Source organism: Orcinus orca, chromosome 19 (genome assembly GCF_937001465.1).
Source record: "Orcinus orca chromosome 19, mOrcOrc1.1, whole genome shotgun sequence".
NCBI classification, from domain to species: Eukaryota; Metazoa; Chordata; class Mammalia; order Artiodactyla; family Delphinidae; genus Orcinus; species Orcinus orca.
The window spans coordinates 5134876-5153047 of NC_064577.1; the positions used below are offsets into that span (position 1 = coordinate 5134876).

Below are 18172 nucleotides of genomic sequence, written 5' to 3' on the forward strand. Positions count from 1 at the left end.
CCGCTCACCACAACTAGAGAAAGCCCATGTGCAGCAACGAAGACCCAACACAGCCAAAAATAAATAAATAAAATAAGTAAATTTATTAAAAAAAAAAAAAAGAAATGTAAACAAAGATTTCCATACAACTCTCTTCACTGTAGTATGGTTCATAATTGTGCAAAAACTCCAACAATCTAAACGTCCAAAAGTAAGGAAATCGTTATATAAATTACGGGCTATTCATCTATTAAAATTAGTATGAGCCTCCCAAATTAAAAAATATATATTGTTAAAAAATATCTAAGGACAAAAAAATGCTTATAAGATAAATGCTGGGTTAAAAAAGTATGTGTGTGTGTGTATATATATATATGTATATGGTGTAATAATTTTGTAAAATTTATTATATATACATAAAAATTATGAAGTCATTTGTATTTCACCATTAAATGCATTACAGCACTTTGTGGGGATAAATTCTCATTCCTGGACTATCTAGTTCAGGATAACATTCTACTTAGCTTTCATTTCTTGAATATAAAACGAACAGAGCCAAGGAAGTAACTTAGGAAAAAACTGGCTGGCAAGGGCAGTCATTTTCTCATAAGTTTTCAAAAGGGGAAAATTCACATATAGATAAGTGTCAAGTGAAGCTCAAATCACCTGAAGAAATCTGGATTAACAAGAGGCACATCAAAGTGGTTAAGAGACAAGACTGAGTTTGACTCTCAGCTCTGCTGCTTACCAGCTATGTGACCTTGGGAAAGAAACAACTTCATCTGTAAAATGGACCTAGTTCATGGGATTGTTGTAAGAATTAAATGAGTTTAATATACTCAAGTGCTTAGGACACCAGTGCCTGAACGTTATTCAAATGTTGGCTCTTATCACTTTCTTAATCTATCAAAATCCAGGTCACTTTTTATTTTGCCAACACAACTAAACCACCACCTTACGTTTTATATAGTTCTTTATACTCTGAAACATGTTTGCATACACTATTTCACTTGAAATTTAAAACAATCTTTTAATCTATATGGAATAAGTATCATTCCCTTTCCATAGATTAGCAGGTTTAGAAAGATTAGGTAACTTGTCTAGTGATATGTAGCTGGGATAGTGGACCTCATATCGAGTCTCTGTCATAACTCCTAGACTTGGGGCTCATTCCATTAGACAAGTATTTTCTAATCTGTAGGCTTGACCAGCCTTTAAAAAAAAAAAAATCACAAAGTAACAGTAGGAATGCTTATTGTTTCATGACTCTATTCCAGCTATTTAAATTATGTGTGTATTTATTGGGATGCATTCTTTATTGTGGGCACAGATGAAGATGTTCGAAAAACACTGCACTATACCATGGCTGCCTCTCAAGTCTTTATTTATTCGGTACCTATCACAGCCATCTTCTTACACTTATTTATTTTTTTTTGCGGTACGCGGGCCTCTCACTGTCGTGGCCCCTCCCGTTGCGGAGCACACGCTCCAGACGCGCAGGCTCAGCGGCCATGGCTCATGAGCCTAGCCGCACCCTGGCATGTGGGATCTTCCCGGACCGGGGCACGAACCCGTGTCCCCTGTATCGGCAGGCGGACTCTCAATCATTGCGCCACCAGGGAAGCCCTTCCTACACTATTATATAAAACAAAAACATACAATTCTAAGCCATGGTTTTGTTTTTTAAGTGTAATTATCGACTTTCCTATGGATTTGGGGAACTACCGGTCCCACATCAGCACTTCGCTCTGTAACTCTATTACACTATTATACTCTGTAACTCTTCGGCTAGCCTAACACTTTGGAATCAGCTTTTAGTGAAAATTCCTTTTAAAAAAAAAGGGGCGGGGCAGCAACTATAACCAAGGTAAGACTGCAGTGGGAAAGTGACTACATAAAGGCAAAGAAACGCTTTAGGTTCGAGTGGTCAGACTTTCTTCCCCAGGGGAAAGCTCTATCATTCACACTGAGGAAACTGTATCAGAGAACACTACAAGTAATGATCAAACACAGTTATCTCTCGTTCTCAATCCTCACACAGAAAACTCTTCCCTTCCTATTCTCATGCTCTTTCCTGAATGTGAGAAGTAAACCTTGCCTAACTGTGAATGTACTCTCAACTCATACCTTTTCTAAGTCTGTTTCCATTTTGGACATGCATACTATGGAAGCTGGGCATCATACAGCCCACCAAGGTCTCTGGCAGGAAGCATCCCTCTGCTCTTTAAGATGTTCTAAATTTGGGGGCGGTGAAAAGGAGCTCACACTTTTCCATGGCTATGCATCTAGTATATCCACCATATATTCATTTGGTCTGTTACCTTCTTAGAACTAGTTCTCTGTACACAATACCTTGAGCTTATGTGCCTTAGATTTCTAGTGTAGAGTTTCAGTAAGGCTAGTAAATTCAGCGCAGGTAGGGAATGAAGTTATGCTTACAGTAAACACATCACCCTTCACTGTATTAGTATTATTAGGGTTGGTTTGGCAATAGGCAGATTTTAAGGTAATAGGGCAAGGCATGACTGATACACTAATACGTTCTGTTCATTTAGGCCCTTCCTTCTGCCCCAGCCTGAGTAGAGGACCAGGAGGAATTCTGATGTATAACAACTTTGGGGGAGGGTTTCTATAGCCTTAGTGAAAATCAAAAGATCTTGCCTTGCCATTTCACTAAGACTCACTATCACTGGAAGCTTTATGGCTCACACTCCACATATCCAAGGAATTACCAGGCTTCTGAAGCCTACGGTGTTTCTGAAAGCAGGAGAGGCTGCTAAACCTCAAAAGGACCCAGGAACTGAAAGCTTACTGAGGAAGAGGAGCAACACCTCCTCCCACACCCTGCAAACTACCACAACTGGATAATGAAATTCAGAATACTGGCTGTATCCACAGCAAGAAGAGAGAACAGAGAGACAGTCCCTATCCCTGCTGGAAGAATACTTTGATAGCTAGAGTAAACACCCACAGAAATAAGATTCTGAACTTAGCTTTAGGAGGCTTCCTCATTTCAGGAACTGCCTTAGGAAACAAAACAAAAACTAACAAAGTAGTTTTAAATTTTTCAAGGACTCAAAGTACTACAGCTCACTCACAGATCAACCCATCAGCAGACTGGCCCTGAGAAATTCCATAATCATTCATCATTGTTATATGTCAGTGTGTGACGGGTTCTAACTGGTCAAACATGTGTCTTATACGAAATATTAAGTGCCACCCAAACAAAGCAATTTAACTCAAGATTACTTTAGCACTGAGTGAATCAGGAAAAAGTATATAAATACACGTTTTATCTTACAGATGTCTAAATGAGCTGTCTTCCTTTTCCTCAAAGATACCTCAAAGAAATGGCTAACACTACACAAATTAACATTTTATAGACAGTGGCAGAAAACAAGTTCACAGCTCTTCTATTCCTGGTACATGCCTCATTTACTCAGTGTACCCATTCACTGTCCTAATTTCAACTCCGTCAACTTCTCGCTCTGGGGTCTCCCTCACCAACTAAGTGTCCTAACCAACTTTCACCCAGTTCCCTCTGTTTCAACTGGATTAGAAAGAGAAGGTACCCAAACAGTGTACAGAGTGAGGAGGGTACCCACAAAGTTGAGGGTGGGGAGCCCTGATGTGGCGAGCCAGAACCCAAGTGGCGTGAGAACATCCCCAGAGGGGATGGACCCAGCGACTACTTCCCATTCAATAACAATGAGCCCCAATAGGGTCTGCTCAGATCTTGGCTTCTAAATACTAAATCCTCCGTAACAGGAACAAAGGCGCCTTGGAGAAATGGCTGAGGCAGAGAAGGTACTAGATGAGGCTGGTACATACTACTGTGTAGGAAAGGAAGTGCTCAAAGAATAATGGTGACATGTCAAAGAACACAGAAGCTACAGGATGCTCAGCTGGTGAGGGAAACTCCAGAAAGATAAGTTTACACAGTAGAAATTAGAGGGAACAGAGAATGGATACACTGAGTGAAGGAGGCATATACTAGGAATAGAATAATTAGAAACTTTTTCTTCTACCACTGTTCAAAAGATGTTAGTTTGGGTTAGTGTCAGCCAAACCTTTGAAATAGAAGGACAGCAAATCACTTAGGCATCTTTAAGGTTAAACATATAGTTATGTATTTTTTTTCCTGATTTACTGGCAAAATCTGGGATAATTTGAACATCAAAGTAAATAAAGATAACAGACTAAATTTAATAAAATGTAATAAGTTGAATAAAATAGGAAATCATGAGTCCATACTAATGTAAATAAACTAGTAAACTGAAAGGCTTAAGAGGAAAAGGATATTTGCATGGTTTCAAATTGTCTCCTCCCAAAATACTTAGTAATTACAAAGGGAAAAGAGTAACTTTACACTGGAAATGCCTAGCAGGCACCACCTTAACCAAGTGATCAAACATTCCCAGTTACGGAACAAATAAAAATTCTGCACTTCTTGAAATTATGCAGTGAAGAACACAGCATCACTCCTGTGATATTCCTGTTAAAGACATATAACCTAAGTTAAACACGAGGAACCATTAGACAATCCTAAATTGAGGACTTTCTACGAAATAACTGTCAGTAGTGTCAAGGTCGTGAACATCAAAGAAGGCCTAAAAAACTGTTCCAAATTAAAGGAGACCAAGAAGACATAAATAAATGCAAGGTATGATCCTCAACTGGACCCTTTTTGTAATAAAGAACATTACTGGTACAGCTAGCAACATTTGAGGGGGGTCTGAGAATTATTTGATGGCAATGGGTCATTGTTAACTTCCTGATTTTGATGGCTGAATTGTGATAATGTTGGAGAATGTTCTTTGTAGAAGATAAACACCAGAGTATTCAGGGATGATGATGCATCAAGTCAGCAACTTATTCTCAAATGATTTAAGGAAGAAAAATATTCTCTGTACTGTACTTGCAACTTTTCTATAAATTTGAGATTGTTTCCAATTTTTTTTTTTTTTTTGGCTGCGCTGGGTCTTCATTGCTGCGTGCGGCCTTTCTCTAGCTGTAGCGAGCGGGGGCTACTCTTCGTTGCGGTGTGCGGGCTTCTCATTGCGGTGGCTTCTCTTGCTGTGGAGCACGGGCTCTAGGCGTACGGACTTCAGTAGTTGTGGCACACGGGCTCAGTAGTTGTGGCTCGCAGTCTCTAGAGCACAGGCTCAGTAGTTTCGGCACACGGGCTTATTAGTTGCTCCGCGGCATGTGGGATCTTCCCAGACCAGAGATCAAACCGGTGTCCCCTGCATTGGCAGGTGGATTCAAACCACTGCACCACCAGGGAAGTCCCTGTTTCCAAATTTTTTACTAAAATTGTTAAAACAAACAAACAAAAAAACAAGATAGCAGTGTTGAAATCTGAAGAGGGGGGGTGTGGAGATCATAAAGAAAAGTTGAAAAGAGTGGTCTGTTAGAAACCATTCTCATTTTATCTCAACGCAGGTGACATCTTTGAATTGGTGAGTGCCGACACTGGGGTTCTTGCCTTCTGGAATAGGTTTCCTGTATCTTTCTGCCTCATCAACTTCTGATTTCTTTTCAACACTTATCTGAATAACATTTTCTCCTGTGCTTGCACTTCAAATTCTCTCCCAACCTCCACTCTGTTCTGGCAATGCTTCCACTAAGTGGCATTCATGCAACTCTCTTACCCTAAAGATGGAAAATTTCACCTTTAGAAAGGTTCCAAAAGCAATGTCTTATCCTGAAGGAGGCACTATTAATGAGCCTCCTTTCTTTAGGCCTGACATTCACTAACATCTCCATCAAGTTCATGTTTTAGTGAGAGTTTTTCAAGGCCTTTCCTTCTAAACACATATAACCTACACTCCAAGGGAAAGCCTTGTTATATCTTCTGGACTGTAACAGGGTTTTGACACTCTTTCCTCCCACTATACAAAAAGTTTCAAATGACATCATAAGCTTTATCTCCAGACTTCCTGAAATGTAGCAACTATAACTAGCTTCTCTACTTTCACACCAGCAGCAGCTGGCAGGCAGAGTCTTGGTTATTCTACAGCAGAAAGGTTTTCAGTAACAATCAATGAAGAGCTTTGAAGTAGTACAAAGATGATGTTTATCACTCATCCTTTCCTCTTCTTTCCTATTTAGGGTGATCATGGAAGTTTCGGAAGAGGAACAACTATATTATAGCCTGTCTCCAAGCAGCCACGAACTTTCTCCCCCCTCCCCTCCTTTGGCTGTGCCACGCGGCTTGTAGGATCTTAGGTCCCGGACCAGGGACCAGGGATTGAACCCGGGGCCCACGGCAATAAAAGCTCCAAGTCCTAACCACTGGACCGCCAGGGAATTCCCCTTCCCTTACTTTAAACAAACACTAACAAAAGCAGACTCTTAAAATGTGTGGCCATACTTTTTGGCAACTTATCCTCAACAAAATTTTTATGCAGCCACATCCATGAAAATATCTAAGGAGACCGATAGGCCCTTGGGAAGAGAGCCTAGCAACAAAGGACACTAAGGTGAGCAACAACATCCAGAATGAAAGCAGCAGCAGGTCACCTAGAGATCGGGGAACAGCTCTAGCTGGAATCAGCTTCACTCTTTTCATGTTAAAGAGAGAAAATTTTGCTTACTAAGCCAATTCAGGGTAACCATCAAACAACAACAGAGAAAGGGGAAATAGCAAAGGAACGTCATCATCTTTAGAGAAAGACAAACTATTTCCTTTTGTTTCTTCCCTCTTTCTCTACCTAACAAGGATTGTTTCCAAAGACATTATGCAATTTTTTTAAAAATCACAAACTAAAATTCCTACAGAGCTAAAGAAATGTGTCCTCAGTGTCATACTGACTTTATTTTTTTTAATTTATTATTATTATCTTTTTTTTTTTTTTTTTGGCTGTGCTGGGTCTTCATTGCTGCGTGCAGGCTTCTCTAGTTGCGGCAGGCGTGGGCTACTCTTCGTTGCGGTGCTCAGGCTTCACACTGCGGTGGCTGCTCTTGTTGCGGAGCACGGGCTCTAGGTGCACAGGCTTCAATAGTTACAGCGCACGGGTCAGTAGTTGTGGCTCATGGGCTCTAGCGAGCAGGCTCAGTAGTTGTGGCACACAGGCTTGGTTGCTCCGTGGCATGTGGGATCTTCCTGGACCAGGGATCAAACTCGTGTCGCCTGCATTGGCAGGGGAATTCTTAACCACTGTGCCACCAGGGAAGTCCCCATACTGACTTTAGTGTCCAAAAGTTTTCTTTTGCACTTTTAGTGCAAGCAGAGGACTAAACTGCACCTTGCTAATTACTATAATCTTACAATAAGCACATACTCCTGTGAATGACATTTAGTTCCATCTCAGTCTATTCTCCCATGATAAGCAGCAATGAACTCAAGGGTATGATGTCAGAATATAAAAAGCCATTAAGGCTGCTCCTAACAGATTCTTTTAAAATATGATCCTACACTGCTCTTCAAAAGAAGGACAATATGTTTTAATTCTGAAATGGATTTTTACAATGCTTTGACCTCCTATCTAAAAGAAGTCTGGAAAAAAAAGTAACTGCAGTGGAGTGAGGGAGTGAAACATGTCACTCTGGTTATTAAAATCCATCAAGTTCATACTTCAGCCGTATGATAACTGCAGCCAAAAAACGGACTTGCAAGTAATTAACACCACTGTCTGCAATAAAAGTTAATTGGACACAACTGAACTAACGCCCTAGTCATCGGGAAGCTGCAACTGGCGAAGAGCCCACTTCTCCTGTTCCTTCAATTTGCAAACAAAACTGCTAATGATAATCTGTGGACAAACAAGAAATTGCTCTCATGGCTTCCCCACTGCAAATCACTCAGCAATTCCAGCTAATGCCCAGGCATGTTGGGCCAAGAGAAAAATCATTAACCAACACTTCCTTGGATAAAGATGAATTTTAACAATAACCAAGACCATTAAGGCTGAGAGTTGCTGAGAACTGTTAACTTTCCCCGGACACCCCAAGTATAGCAATGTGGCCTGATCTCCACACCTTAGTACTACACACGAGACGTGCCCTGTGCCACTAGCATGTGGTAGTAAGAAGAGACATTATGCAAGGCTGGGAGCTACTGTTACACAAATAATTTATCTTCTTGTAAGAGAATCCTGGGTAATCTCATTTTTAGACAGGCAAATGACATTGCAGATCTGCTTCAATAGCAAAGATTAAATCGCTTCTGAATTGACTTTGGAGTTGATAGATTCCTGCTGCCTGACTCATCTGCCTTCAATTCTGGACAAGAACTGTGCCCTTTCCCCTGGAATTAGTATCAGACTCTCTGCTTTTCAATTCTGTCTACAGCCCAAGAGACTGAGACTCCTAAGGGTATTATGGCATCTTAGGTAGCCACTCTTACAAAAGGGGAAAATTGTGGTCTTTATATCTACAATGACCTGTAAAGTGGGCAGGAGGCAGTAACCTCCTGAGGTGACAGAAGGTAAAAGAGAAAAACAAGTACAAAGTACTACCTCTGCTTATTTTTTCTTAGGTGGTCTGGGCTCTATCCCAGCAAGGAGGTGGCTAGAGAAATTACTAATGCAATCAGAACCATCCCCAAGGAAGCAGCTGGACCAACTGTCCACTTGGTATACTTTTCAATAGAAGTTATTTTGGAAGGTTGCAGTTTACTTCCTCTAGTCATCAAAATACAACATTTTCTGATATGAAATGTGGAAAAGCCTAAGAATATCTCATCCAGTATGTAAAAAAGAGAAGGATCTAGAAACTGTAATATGGATAGTAAAGTGAAACAGGAGTTTAACCTGAAAAAGAGGATACTTAGTAGGAACGTCATTCATTCATTCATTCACTGGGCACCTATGATACACTAGGCACTATGGTAGTAGTAGTACTATATATTAGGAATACAGATATGGCAGACAAAATCTTGATGAGGTATGTGATTAATGTGATCATTTCATAATATATACAAATATCAAACCATTATGTTGTACACATGAAACTAATATCATATTGTTTATCAATTAAACCTCAGGAGGGACTTCCCTGGTGGTTCAGTGGCTAAGACTCCACACTCCCAATGCAGGGGGCCCAGGTTTGATCCTTGGTCAGGGAACTAGATCCCATGTGCTGCAACTAAGAGTTCACATGCCGCAAGTGAAGATCCTGCATGCTGCAACGAAGACCCAGCAGCACAACCAAATAAATAATAAATATTCTTAAAATAATAAATAAATAAACCTCAGGAAAGGAAGGACGGAAGGAAGGAAGGAAAACAGAGTTGTTTGAAAACCCAAATAATGAAAAAAATACTTCCAGGAAACAATGAGAAAGATGGGAGAAAACAATATGGGTCATTGAAGGCTGAGCAAGAATTTACCAGATTGAGACAGGTAGGCCACTCTACACAGAGAAACTAGCATAATGAAAGGCATGCAGTTGTAAAACTAACTGGCTTGTTTGGGGAACCACAAGTGGTCTGGTATGGAGAGGAGAGTGCCGGGTGTATGGGCTAAACCTGGAGATGAGCCTGATGTGTTAAATTATGAAGAGCCTTATATTTTATACTAGAGGGACAGAATAGCAGATTAAAAATAAATCAGGGGGCTTCCCTGGTGGCGCAGCGGTTGAGAATCTGCCTGCCAATGCAGGGGACACGGGTTTGAGCCCTGGTCTGGGAAGATCCCACATGCCGCGGAGCAACTAGGCCCGTGAGCCACAACTACTGAGCCTGCGCGTCTGGAGCCTGTGCTCTGCAACAAGAGAGGCCGCAACAGTGAGAGGCCCGCGCACCACGATGAAGAGTGGCCCCCGCTTGCCGCAACTAGAGAAAGCCCTCGCACAGAAACGAAGACCCAACACAGCCAAAAATAAATTAATTAATTAAAAAAAAAAAGTAAAATAATTTTTTTAAAAAAAATTTTAATAAATAAATAAATCAGCAGGGGCTTCCCTGGTGGCACAGTGGTTAAGAATCCGCCTACCAATGCAGGGGACACGGGCTGGAGCCCTGCTCCGGGAAGAGCCCACATGCCATGGAGCAACTAAGCCCGTGCGCCACAACTACTGAAGCCCGCACGCCTAGAGCCTGTGCTCTGCAACAAGAGAAGCCACCATAATGAGAAGCCCGCACACAGCAATGAAGACCCAACGCAGCCCAAAAAAATAAAAAATAAAAATAAATAAATAAATCAGCAGAAAACTAGCCCTGACATCTTATAGACTAATTGTGATGATTAAATGAGATTATATTTATAAAGTGCTTAGTACAGTGCCTATGCTCAATGACGGTAGTTATAACTATTATTAGCTAATGTCAGACTTTATCCTGAAGCCATGGGGAGATAGGAACAGGTTTTAAGGACAGTAACATGATCAGATATCTATTTTAAATAAATCTGCTGGAAGTGTGAAAGACAAATGGGAGATGGCAGAAGTCATTTAAGTGGCTATAGTGATTTCGAGGTGAGAGATGATGAAGATCTCAAATAAAGGTGTCATAAGAGGGCTGTCATACAAAGGAGGGAGCAGCTTTATCTCTGAGCTCCAGAGATCAAAAATAGGTTAATAAAGTCTGAAGAAAGGCAATTTTCAGTGAACATAAACAATAATTTGAGCTTATTCAACAGTGGCACAGCACTAGAAACACTAAAGCAAAAGCAATGACCCCTTCATTAAGAATGACGGAAAAGAGTTTATTTACAGTAGCTAAGAATTTGGACTAGACGACCACTAAACCCAATTTCCAGATTCCAAAATTCTAAATCACTTACAGAGGTGGTTTTGTAAAATCATTAACAATTGCTTACATTTGTAGAGAGGTTTACAATTTTCAAAGTGCTTTCACATTGATTCTCTAACTTAATTTTCTCAAATGCCCTGAGATAGTCTGGGCAGGTATCATTAGTGCCATTTTCACAGATAAAGAAATTAGGAAAAGCTAGTAAGTGCCTGGACTTCAACCAGATTTTCAGACTCCTGGCTCTGTGCTCTTTCCATTCTCACCATTGCCGCCAACATGGTGCCCGCGTTGAAAATCCATTCTGAGAAACCAGCCCTCTTTGGTCACCTGTTCCAGTGTTTATTCTCAAAATCAGTAAATTCTTCTGCATGTCTTATTTTCGTTGTTCAGAAGTTTCAGCCTATTCCTTTGCCCTCGTGTAGGTGAATAAGAGCTAGTCATCTATCTTTATACAATGTTCCTTCATATTTACATATTATAAAATGTCTGTCATGGGCTTCCCTGGTGGCGCAGTGGTTAAGAATCCGCCTGCCAATGCAGGGGACACAGGTTCGAGCCCTGATCCGGGAAGATCCCACATGCCGCGGAGCAACTAAGCCCATGCGCCATGACTGAGCCTGCACTCTAGAGCCCGAGAGCCACAACTACTGAGCCCAAGTGCCACAACTACTGAAGCCCGTGCACCTAGAGCCCGTGCTCTGCAACAAGAGAAGGCACCCAATGAGAAGCCCGCGCACCGCAATGAAGAGTAGCCCCCGCTTGCCACAACTAGAGAAAAGCCCACACACAGCAACAAAGACCCGACGCAGCCAAAAATATAAATAATTTAAAATAATAAAATAAAACAAAATGTCATTTCTCTAATCTAGGATAATTAATCCCAATTACTTGAGTTTTTTCACATAAATATTATTTCCCTTAAAGTAGTTAAGTAATCTGATCCTTAATTTAGTACTAGCTCCAGGAAGATAATATTCTCTTCCCATCACTCCAATTCTAATCCCCAGATATCTATTCTATCAAAGAGTACTTCCTCCAATTAATTAATATCAATATTTATTGAGTACCTAATATGTAGCAAGGCACTGCTCCAGGAGCTAGGGATTCAGCAATGAACAAAACAGACAAGAACTCCTGTCTTCATGGTGCTTCCATTTGTACATGAGGTAGAGTGTGAGGGTCAGATAAACTTAATGAATACGTAAGTGACATAGACTATTAGAAGGTGATAAATGCTATGAAAAAAACAAATGAAGCAGTGTAAGGAGATGAGGAGGACTGGATGGGGCAGCAACCTTAAATAGCATAGTCAGAGTGTGGTCCTTACTGAGAAACTGTACTTTCTCCATGCGTTATCTGCTAGTTTCAGTGCAAGGCAGCAGTACAGCTTTTAATTACATAAGAGACCTTTTTTTAGCAATTAAACTATAACTAAAATAGTTTTTCCCCCCTCTCATTTCAAGTTTAACTCTTAGGTACTTGCACATTTAATAAAAAGCAATTGATCAACTTGTTTTGAAGAGGAAAATTTTGTTTCTGTAATGCTGAAATACTCTTCAAGAAATAATGAAAAAAGTAATGCAAGCCCACCAGCACACACACAAAGACTGCTGCCGGATGCAACTCTGACTTTAATAAAGACTAGCATTTCTCTAGTTGTGGGGAGCTGAAAGATGAGCAGCTGTGGACAGATAGGGGGATGGAGGGAGCTGGTAGAAACAGAATTTTAGAGAGCTACAAAATTGGTATGCAGACTGAAGTGGCATCAGCCTCTCACTTCTAGGTGCACTAAGGAACAATCTCTCCAGAACATACTATGAATGATAAGAACGACACTTTTCAGTTGGGACATTTGTTCAGCTTGGAAAAGAGGCAAAAATTAAAATATAGCTTGCTGAAAAAGCAACTGGTTCCAACTTCATTTTGCCACAGGATATGGAAATAGGGAAAGCACTTTTCTTAAGAGGAAAGGTTCCTTTCATCTCTCTGGAGAAATGTCCTAACACAGTATCACACTCCAATCGTACCATACCTCACAGGGACTGAATGAAGCCTAAGTACTAAAATCCTCAGTAAAGCACTTTATTTATTTATTTTTTGCGTTACACGGGCCTCTCACTGTTGTGGCCTCTCCCGTTGCGGAGCACAGGCTCCGGACGCGCAGGCTCTGCGGCATGTGGGATCTTCCCGGACCGGGGCACGAACCAGTGTCCCCTGCATCGGCAGGCAGACTCTCAACCACTGCGCCACCAGGGAAGTCCCACCTACTTGTCTCTTGAATGACCAGACAAAGAAACAAAATTTTAATCAGTTTGTTCAGTTGGAAAATCGCAGTTAAAAAGCAGAGGAGGGCTTCCCTAGTGGCGCAGTGGTTGAGAGTCCGCCTGCCGATGCAGGGGACACGGGTTCGTGCCCCGGTCCAGGAAGATCCCACATGCCGCGGAGCGGCTGGACCGGTGAGCCATGGCCGCTGAGCCTGCGCGTCCGGAGCCTGCTTTCCGCAACGGGAGAGGCCACAACAGTTAGAGGCCACAACAGTGAGAGGCCTGCGTACCGCAAAAAAAAAAAAAAAAAAAAAAAAAAAAGCAGAGGAAGTTAAAGCTATTGCTTAAAAATGTGGCCTAGGGATATGTTTGGATTTTACTTGTCTATACTTTGCCTGTTTGCCCTTCTGCATGAATAATCAAGAACTGACTGTATGCTCTGATCAGGAATGAACCCTTAACTAGAGTTCTGCCTGTATGTTGGTAAAGATGCCTCCTGCCCTTTTCAGCTAGGCTTAAATGCAACAAACTCATTCTATGACTAAATTTGATCTAATCAGCCACACACCCCCACACCCACACCCCCGCCCTGGATCCGTCGGCACCAAATTTAATAAAACTTCAATTTGGCCTTTCCTTTACATCTCTTTTATTCCTCCAGCACCTCATCTTGAACCTTTCTCCTTCTCTTGACTGATACTGGCATCTTGGTCTTTGGATTATCTTCACAACTAGAGAAATAAAAACACCTTCTCAGGGTAGAGATAGGAAAATTTCAATCATTTCAAATAGGGACCCTGAAAGAAGTTCTTGGAGAAAAGAATTAAATATATTAGAAATTCAGAGTAGGGAAGAATTCAGAGACCTTGGCTCTGGGTCTGGCTTCACTACCAAATCACTTTCTAAGTTATTTAGACATTCTTGAGGCATTAGTTTTCCCTACCTCAGAGAAATGCTGAGACCACTAAGAGAGTGCTTATTTAATTCACTGGATGAAAACTAATCCAAAAGTAAAAATATTTATGTTAATACTGGAAATGATTCTTGGGCTGAAGGAATTCTTGTCTTAACCTTTTGTGAGTTGTTATATATTATACCCTACAACCCGACATTTAATTTCAAGGTACAATATAATATGTACTCAAGGTACCAAATAATTCCTTTAAGCCAGGCTCAGGTCCTCTCTTCTATTACTATATATATTTACAGATGATGAAATCTCTAATTAGGCAAAATTCTAAGATGTGACCAAACAAAAGGACTGTCCAGTATTCATAAAATGCTAATGCAGAAAACAAAGTTGGGGGAGGGAGCAAAGGCCTGGATTCTAAAAAACAGATGAGCTATTTGGGTGTTTGGCTTAAAAAAAAAAAAAGATGGATTAAAAGTTTATATCTAAAAGGCAACTCTATTTTGAATGGCTCTAACAATCCCATAATAAGTGCAGTATCAAACAAGTCAGGGTAATTAATTCAGTGGACTCTTCCCCTTTCACTGCCAGATTGAACAGCTCTGAGGATAATCTCCTTCATTCTCCCAGGGCTCAGTTGGAAAATTCATTATTTATGCCCTCAATTGTTTACTCTGTCCTATTTTTCCATCCATCCAGGCCCAAGTGCAGTGTTATCACTGGCCTGTTTCCAAAACGAATGTATTAGTTCACTGCCTTACTAGTTACAAACTCAAAGATAATCGAATAGTGGTATCTTAACATTGGAGAGCAACTTCATCCCACCACTTGATCCAGGAGAGAAGTTAATGATAATGCTGACCCAGGTTACCAAAAGCTAAGTTATTTTAGATGGATGAAATGAAACACACAAGTTATTCTAGTCTTGTGTTTTTTTTTTTTTTTTTTTTGAACCACTGAGCAACATATATGCACATCCAACAGGATACTTAAAGGGCAGTATCATTAGAAAGACAGCTCTGGCTCTCACCAAGAGCAGACCTGTAAACTATTGAGGATTAAACTGATTGAGATGCACTTTGCCTAGCAACCATTCATTAGGAAGAGTTCAGTAACTCACCAGCAGTCAATTCCATGTCCTTATCTAAGCCATAAACAGATAACAGACTCCACCAAGTCCTCTACCCTCTGGATTCAGACAGCAAACAACTTCCTCAAAAGATTCAGCTTCCAAGAGTCAACCTTTGGGGGAGGGGGTTGTGCTTAAACACACAAAATATTGTCTCAGACACCTGACTGACAGAGCTGAATAGCTAAAAACTACCACCAGCCCCATCTCCATACGAATGCATTCATTGTCTCCCAGGTCTTTTTGCCTCTAATATTTTCTCACCTTGAGCAAGCTTTTCCCAATTCCAAACCTGACAACACTCAAGCTGATTATCATGAGAATCAAACAACGCCAAGGGTCCAATCTTTTCCTTCACCTTCTCAAGGGGACCATTTTATACTTCTGATGCGAATGGGGGATTGGGCTTGAGTCTCCCTTTAGAGAGAACATAGGACCCTTTTTCTTAACACATTCTAAGCTGTGACTCACAGAAATAAGCAGGACGGACAAAAACAGATTGCTAAAGAAAAATCAGTGGACTGAACCTCAGCTGCACCATGTCCCCTCAACCTAAGAGATTATGGAAAGTCATGGGGGGATTCTCTTTGCCTTTCAATTTAAACATGATTCATGGAGTCTTAAGGGATAAATGGGTAATAAACTAAAAACCCAAAATCTAACAAAGGTTTACTGTGAATCTACTTTTTTTTGCACAACTCTATATTAAGGCTACTTGCGATTAAAAAAAAAAAAGTATATTAAATTCCTGATCCCTAGTAAGTTTCCACAACTGAGATGGTTTCCTACCCCATCATCCCTAGTCTTTATAATACTTGCTTTTACCCCAAACTGCCCTTATTGATTAGAGATAAAATAAATCAATGCAAAGAAAAAATATTAATCTAGCTTAAATGGTGAAACAGCTCCAGCATATTAATTCTATCTTCAAAACTGAACTCCAGTTAGAACAATTTCTGGAAACTGAACCTGGATTACAAGACTGAACTCTCAATCATTTCAATTAATACTTACCAAAGTGCTGCCAAAAAAATTGGTATTTCTCGCTTTTGGCATTCTAGCTCTTTGCTAATCAACATTAAGATAAATCTGGTCCAAACAAGTTTACCATGAACACTGCCACTCAACACACACACACACACACACACACACACACACACACACACACACACACACACACCCTCCTTTGTTTCTATCATAAATTTTGGGTTTTCTATCTTCAATTGATAACTTTCCTCTCAATTAAAAACCTATAAAGAGGTTCCTGATTTTGGCTGAAGATGAGCTCTGTCCTTCAGAAAGAAGGGATCCATACATTGTAGAAGCAAAGGAACTCAAGACATACATATAAATTGTAATGATACAGCCACACGAATTCATGGGGGTGGCGCTTTAAAAAATAAATGAATTAAACAAAATTCATCTGCATTTGTTTAAAGTTTGGTTTTTGATGACAGAAACTAATCCCTCTGAGAGCCTATGAATGAGAAATATACAGATGGAGAAAAAGATAAGACTTTTAAGTTTCAGTAACAGCAAGGTAAGTTTGCTTGCTCTAGCTAGGTTTCTCGAACAGGGCTGAGTGCTACACAAAGCCGGTAACACTGTACTCGGGGAGAGACTTTAGCAGAGTTAATCTCTAACAACTATCAGGATTTCCTTTAACTACCATCTGACGGGGGCTGATCCCTCTTTCCACTAGCACCTCCTTCCTTTTCAGATTGTTTTTGCTGATTAAGGCAGTCCCAAGTAGGAAAATGGTGAAGACAGCCTTAATGGACACGGATGCAGAACAGTTCCAAAAACCCACTCCTATCCTAACCTGCTTTTTTTTTTTTTCGGTTTACTGCATCAGATGCCACACAAGAAAGGCTCCTCTTTTTTTCTTCTGTTCATTTTACTACGCGACCGACATCGACACATCAGTAAAAAGAGATGAGAGTCCTGAATCTCCTTACCCTGCTGCACGGGTGAGATGAAGGGAGGGAAAGAAGAATGAAGGGTAGAATTAGAAAATCAAAATAAACTGATTAGATGGGGAGCTCTTACTTCCCATTCCATTTCCCCCTTTCTCACAAGGTTAAGTCGGCTGAAGTCGGGGTTGGTTAGAAAAAGCACACACACCTTGAGCCCTGGAAGGGAGGGAGGTGAGGTTCGCTCCGCAGCGCTCGGTGGGGCTCCGGGCTCCGCCCCGCCTGCCTGGGGCAGCTCAGCCCTCCTCGCCTGAGCCCCGGGAGGATGGAAGAGAAGGGGTTTCTAGCTGTCTTGGCAGGGGGAGGGGGAGACGGCTGCTCCGGGTGCCAGGCTCTCTGAGCGCAGCACTCCGCGGCGCGCCGACACCCCCTCCCCCAGCCGGCTACCGCTCGCTCCCCCTTCGCCGCCGGAAGCCAGCCCCGCCCCCTCAACTCCATCCCGGCCCTTCTCGAGCCCCCTCCAGTCCGCACAGCCAATGGCGAGCCAGGGAGCCAGCGGAGCGACTCAACAAACAGCCAACTGGGGAGGCCCACTGGGAGGTCAGCCGCCCGGGATAGGCCAGCTACCCGCGGCCCCGGCCCTGGCACGGCTCCTCTTTGTTAGAGCTGCCCCCATCTCTCCAGGCCCCCACCCCGAAGCCTGCAGCCCGGCATCCCGGATGGGCCAGGTGATGCGGCGCCCCTTCTCCTGCTCCCCCGCCCACGCCCTAGGAATGACCCCCATCCAGGCAGTACCTCCCAGAGTGCATCAGACTTCCACAGCAATAGCCATCCGGAGACACCTGAGAGTAGAAAGATGCTCCCCAGGCCTCTCTGCCTCGCCCTTCTTTTCTCAGACTAATCAACTGCACTCCCTCATAACAGTGCATAGATTTAGGTTTGCATATTAGATCAGCTGCACACATCAATCCACCCTGTCTGAAACTCCTGCTTCCCGTGACGCAGAAATTAGGGGGGAGGGGGGCGCATACTGGGAAGGGATTTATCTGGAAGTTGGTGCGCTGGGAGAAGGAATACATCAAATCATCTGAAACAAACAAAACACCAAAGACACACACTCAGTTGGATCCAACCCACCTCAGATACAAGCTATCTACATCCAATTAAACCCAGGCTAACCACTCCCTTAGCAGGTTTCAGTACAATTAGGAAACAAATATCTAAGTCTTGTTCAAGCCATACACCTAATATTAGAAAAAACTCTCAGGAACTGCCAGGCCT

The 18172-nt window shown here is 41.8% G+C and overlaps 1 protein-coding gene across 4 annotated transcripts in view; it reads right to left on the reverse strand.

The window, feature by feature from the left end:
* The window catches only part of FAM222B (family with sequence similarity 222 member B), a 141556-nt gene that overhangs the window by 22360 nt on the left and 101024 nt on the right, over positions 1–18172 (reverse strand). The window contains exon 1 of one of the 4 annotated variants that reach the window (XM_049701743.1): positions 17103–17533. The exons of the other annotated variants lie outside the window; for them this stretch is intronic. The gene's annotated coding sequence lies outside the window, so the exon portion shown is untranslated. Of the gene's footprint in view, positions 1–17102; positions 17534–18172 lie in introns of those variants that run through there. 4 annotated transcript variants of the gene reach the window in all.